Source organism: Myotis davidii, unplaced genomic scaffold, assembly GCF_000327345.1.
Source record: "Myotis davidii unplaced genomic scaffold, ASM32734v1 scaffold1828, whole genome shotgun sequence".
In the NCBI taxonomy this organism is placed as follows: domain Eukaryota; kingdom Metazoa; phylum Chordata; class Mammalia; order Chiroptera; family Vespertilionidae; genus Myotis; species Myotis davidii.
The window spans coordinates 20439-26398 of NW_006298629.1; the positions used below are offsets into that span (position 1 = coordinate 20439).

Genomic DNA, 5960 nt, shown 5'->3' on the forward strand with positions numbered 1-5960 from the left:
TGCTCGCTTGGCCACCCCACGTGAGGCCCATGAGGGCACCCCCTCATACCCTCCAGCCCCAGCCTTCAGGAGATGACAGCCTCAGCCGACATCTTAGCTGCAGCGTCCTGAGACGTGGCGCCACACCCGTTGCAAGATCCCAACCCACAGAGATTGCGTGAGATGCTACATGTTTATTTTTAAACCACTACATTTGGGGCGACCTGTTACACAGCAACAGCTGACCGATATACCTGCTTTGAATAGTGCACTACTTTTTTTTGTTTTTTAATGGAAGGGAGAGGGAGAGACAGAAACATCAGCGATGAGAGAGAACCACTGATCGGGCTGCCTCCTGCACACCCTCCACTAGGGACAGAGCCTGCAACTGGGGCATGTGCCCTGACCAGGAATCGAACCGTGACCTCCTGACTCAACCACTGAGCCCCACCAGCCGGGCTGCCTTAGCTTCTTCTTATTGCCCTTCGCAAACTCTGTGACAAAATGGGGTGTCTGCCTTCCACAGTTTAACCTGAGACCCCACCCCGGCTTCTGCTCACACAGCTGCAGTCCACTCTGCCCTTTCTCTGCCAGAGCCCAAGGCAAGTGGCCACACACAAAATTATGTTTCTTGGCCCTGTAAGAGGGTGCCTGCATTCCCAGCCCTCTCTCCCTGGCGGGCAGCAACCCTGCTGCTTTTCACAGCCAGATGTTACACAGGCACCATTCTCCCTTCAGGTGCTCTGGGTTGGGGAACTCGGCCTGGGGTTTCGACCCCAGAGTTCTCAGCAGTAACAAGCCCTGACCCCCGACAGCAGAGATATCCCCCCAGAACGTTGTCTGCTGTCTGTGGGAGCCTGGTCAGCCCTTGTGCGCCTGTGCACGTCCTACCAGCCTCTAGGCCAGTGGTTCTCAACCTTCCTAATGCCGTGACCCTTTAATACAGTTCCTCACGTTGTGCTGACTCCCAACCATAAAATCATTTTCATGGCTACTTCATCACTGTAATTTTGCTACTGTTATGAATCGTAATGTAAATGTCTGATATGCAGGATGTATTTTCATTGTTACAAATTGAACATAATTAAAGCACAGTGATGAATCACAAAAACAACATGTAATTATGTGTTTTCCGATAGTCTTAGGCGACCCCTGTGAAAGGGTCGTTTGACCCCCAAAGGGGTCGCGACCCACAGGTTGAGAAACACTGCTCTAGGCGGTCTCCACTTCCCGTCCTCGTTATCAGGGGTCTGTCCGGCTTGTCTTCGGTTGCTTATCGGGGTGGTTTGTCTATATTTTGGCTCTAATTCCAGTTTGGTCCTGGGAGCATGTCCATGTAGCTTCCACGTACTCCGCCGCCGTTTTGGAATTCCTCAGAGCACGCATCCTGACAGGTTTATTGTGGCCGAACAGGCGTAAAATAAACGCGTACATTCACGGCATATAATCCAGTGAGTTTCAACGTAGGCGTCGGCTCAAGAAAACACCAGCGCTGCTGAGGTGGGGAGCGCACCCTGGCCCCAGAAGTCCCTGTGCGCAGGCACCATCTCCCCGTCTCCAATCTGCAGCCACTGGTGTGGTTTCCGCCACTACAGAGCGGGTTTCATTTCCGGGAACTTTAGATCACACCCTTTTGGGGTCTGGCTTCTCTCATTCAGTAGAATTCTTTGGCCGTGAGGATAGTGGCCTACGGACTCCTCTTCTTGTACCGTCTTCGGTTTTGGTATTGGGGTCATGCTGGCCCCACAGAATGAGTGGGAAACGGCCCCTCCTCTCTCTCCTCAGGTTTTGGAAGAGTCTGTGTGGAGTTGCTGTCCTTTCTCCCCGAAGTCCCCGAGGCACGCCTGGATGGAGGGGTTGAGGCGAGGAGGGCAGGAACTGGCCTGTCTGGTACCCCCCATGCCGATCTTTTATAAATAAGCTTCATTGAGCTACGATTCACATGCCACAGAATTCATCCACTTAAAACCACGATTCCAACTGTCACTGCAATCCATTTTAGGATATCTTCATCACCCCCCAAAAATAAGTATCGAACCCATCCAGCTACTTCCTGTCTTCATGGACTTGCTGATTCAGGGCGTTTCATCTAAACGCGATCCTGCAGGACCCCGCTGACTGGTGTCACTTTTTCACACGATGTTTTCACTGTCCATCCGTATCGCAGCACATCAGTCCATTCTTTTTCACGGCCAAGTAATATTCCACCGTGGCCCTAACCAGTGTGGCTCAGTGGATAGAGCGTCGGCCTGCGGACTGAAGGGTCCCAGGTTCGATTCCGGTCAAGGGCATGTACCTTGGTTGCAGGTACATCCCCAGTGGGGGGTGTGCAGGAGGCAGCTGATTGATGTTTCTCTCTCATCAATGTTTCTGGCTCTCTATCCCTCTCCCTTCCTCTCTGTAAAAAATCAATAAAATATATATTAAAAAAATAATATTCCACCGTGTAGCCATTCCTCAGCTGGTTGATCCGCTCCCCAACCGGAGTGCATGTGGACTGTCTCCACTTTTCGGCTACTCCGATTGCCGCTGGCCTGCCATCACTCATCCAGATGTGTACAGGTTTTGAGCAGATGTTTTCATTTCTCCTGGGTGTTTCCCCAGGAGTGCTGCCTCACATGGCGCAGTGAATCCCCACTTAGGTTCCGTGACTTTAAGCGAAACGTGTAAGAAAACCAATTTTACCAGAGACCAACGGATACACACACGAGTTCAGTCCTGTAGCATCTCATCCGTGTCGAACAAAACGGCGTTAGTCCAGGACCCGCTGCAGTCCCACGTCTCACCTTTTGGGGGAACCGCCAGACTGCTTCCCACCGCAGCTGCCCCATTTTATATTCCCGCCGCCACTGAGGCGGGTCCCGGCTCCTGGTACCTCCTATACCAGACGCCGAGTGGACGGATGGACAGTTGGACCTTCATCCATCCATCTGCCTCGCCCTGAGGAGGACCCGGCACAGGAGCGTGCAGGTGCCCGGCAGGGGTTTTGCATGAGGCCGACCTGCTTGTGGGACCCCCATTGAGTTACCTCCCCCCCTGTCAGTTCTGAGGGGGCTGGCAGCACATGGTCTCACCCCAAGTCCCCACTCAGACAGATGTGTGGAGACCTCCCCAGCTCCCCGGTCTGCACATCTGAGAGCGGAGGCCGGTGAGCTCCTAGCAATTCTTGGGCACACTCCAGCCTCAGCACCTCCACTTCTGGGAGGACCCCACAGGCGTCCTGGGGCTCTCTGGTGTGGGGTGACAGCCACAGACGCTGGACTGCTCAGAGGCTGAGCACCGCCCACAAAGACAATGGACAGAGTGGCCGCAGGTGCTCAGGGATTGCAATCGGGACTCTACAGCCACGGCACTGGGGTTCTACTCCGCCCCCGCCCCTAACTGGCTGTGTGACTTTGGGCAAGTCGCCTGACCTCTCTGAGCCTCGTAGCTTCCCCTGTGAAAGAGAGAGGACAATAGTACCCAGGCCCGACCCCACAGGTTGGCGTGGGTCAGACAGGCTGTGCTAACAGTGGGGTTCATGGGGGGCTGTTAGCCAAGCCCTGTCAGCTCAGCCTCCACAAGGAGTGGAGACTAAGGTCAGCGCAGGCGGTCGACCAGGTCGACATGCCCAACCCCCAACCAAAGCCCTGGACTCCAAGCTCGGGGAGCTTCCCTGATGGGCAACACTCGGTGGTGTCCGCAGGAGAGGGCACGGAGAGCTGTGTGCATGGGGCTCCCCTGGACCCTGCCCCGGCACCGCCTCCCTGAGCTAACCCTTCCATGTGGTCAACCATGACCATGAGCAGTGATGGCGAACCTATGACACGCGTGTCAGAGGTGACACGCGAACTCATTTTTTTGGTTGATTTTTCTTTGTTAAATGGCATTTAAATATATAAAATAAATATCAAAAATATAAATCTTTGTTTTACTATGGTTGCAAAGATCAAAAAATTTCTATATGTGACACGGCACCAGAGTTAAGTTAGGGTTTTTCAAAATGCCGACACACCGAGCTCACAAGGTTCGCCATCACTGACTGTGAGCATGGCGGCTTTACAACTTGAGTCCTTCTGCTGGAGAGACTATCAGAGTAAGGGTGACCCTCGGATCCTCACTGAGTGTCCCAGCGGACTGCACCCTTTAAACCGTACCCCCGGGCCCTAGCCGGTTTGGCTCAATGGACAGAGCATTGGCCTGGGGACCAACGGGTCCCGGGTTCGATTCCAGTCAAGGACATATACCTCGGCTGCAGACTCCTCCCTGGCCCAGGCCCTGGTCAGGGCGCATACAGGAGGCAACCAATCGATGTCCTTCTCTCACATTGGTATTTCTCCCTGTCTTTTCCTCTCTCTTCCACTCTCTCTAAAAATCAATGGGAAAATATCCTCAAGTGAGGAATAAAAAAAATTAATAAACAAAGGAAGAAAGAAAGAGTACCACCGGCCTGAGGCTCCCACCGACAGCGCCCCCACTCTCCATCACACCCTTGGTCCCCAGGCTGTGGAAACTGGTTTGCTCACTTATATACGGAATCCATGCCTGGTTCCATTTTATTCCATATAATTTATTGTCTTCTGTGTACTACACCGCCCTTATTCATTGTGTTTTGTCTTATTTCCCCTCTAGGTGACTCGATGGCCTGGCCCTCCTGCTTCACGGGCTGGGGGGACGGGATCTCCATGGGGGCCTGCGAGCCCCGGAGGGGGGGGACAACAGCACCTGTGGGGAGGGACATCCAGCACGGTGAGCGCACAGCCCAGCTTTTCCAGGACCCTCCGCCACCTCCCGCCCTGAGGGGGCGACAGCAGGGGTGCAGGTACACACCCCAGCATTCCCACTTAAAAGCAGAGTGACTGCCCTAACCGGTTTGGCTCAGTGGATAGAGCGTCGGCCTGTGGACTGAAGGGTCCCAGGTTCGAGTCCGGTCAAGGACATGTACCTTGGTTGCAGGCACATCCCCAGTGGGGGGTGTGCAGGAGGCAGCTGATCGATGTTTCTCTCTCATCGATGTTTCTAACTATCTCTCTCCCTTCCTCTCTGTAAAAAATCAATAAAATATATTTAAAAAAATATATATCCCCTGGTGAGGATTAAAACAAAACAAAAACATACTATTATCCCTATCCGGTTTGGCTCAGTGGATAGAGAGTCAGCCTGCAGAATGAAGGGTCCCAGGTTCTATTCTGGCCAAGGGCACATGCCCAGGTTGCACTTCTGATCCCCAGTAGGGGGCGTGGTGCAGGAGGCAGCCAATCAATGATTTCTCTCTCATCACTGATGTTTCTATCTCTCTCTCCCTCTCCCTTCCTCTCTAAAATCAATAAAGAAATATATATATATATTTTTAAAAACCATACTGCTCTTAATGTCACCCCAATAAATTCAATAAACCCTAGCCCAAGCCCTAACCCTAGCCCCTCACCCTAAAAATAAATAAATTCAATAAAAACTTGAAAAAAAAAATGTTGAACTTCCTTCCACTAGGTGCCAGTAGTACCGCCCCAGTTCTGACAACCAAACCTGTCTACACACATTGCCACACGTCCCCGGGGGACAAATATTTACTCAGAGCACCAGGGCTCCCCGCAAGTCTCTGCCCCGCCCCTGACCAGCGAGCTGTCCTTGGACAAGGGGCACCAGCACCTTCGACAGCCCTCGCCTCCGTTCCTGGGTCTAACATCACACACACTAAACAGTGGCAGTAAAAATCCAAGCTTCTGTCCCGATCCTCCACGGTTGTGGGTTCGATCCTCGGTCAGGGACATATGAGACTCAACCAATGGCCCTGGCTGGTTGGGCTCAGTGGACAGAGCGTCGGCCTATGGACCAAAGGGTCCCGGGTTCGATTCCGATCAAGGGCACGTACCTTGGTTGCAGGCTCTTCCCCGGCCAGGCACGTGCAGGAGGCAGCCAATGGATGTGTTTCTCTCACATCGATGTGTCTCTCTGTCTCTCCCTCTCTCTTCCACTTCCCTAAGAATCAATGGAAAAATGAC

General features: G+C 53.0%; 1 long non-coding RNA gene across 1 annotated transcript in view; it reads right to left on the bottom strand.

The window, feature by feature from the left end:
- LOC107184764 overlaps positions 1 to 5871 on the bottom strand; it is a 10938-nt gene extending 5067 nt beyond the window's left edge. The window contains exons 1-2 of the long non-coding RNA XR_001515676.1: positions 5831 to 5871; positions 4596 to 4683 (exon numbers count right to left, since the gene is read on the bottom strand). This is a non-coding gene — a long non-coding RNA (uncharacterized LOC107184764). The remainder of the gene's footprint in view (positions 1 to 4595; positions 4684 to 5830) is intronic.
- Between the last annotated feature and the right edge of the window lie 89 nt (positions 5872 to 5960).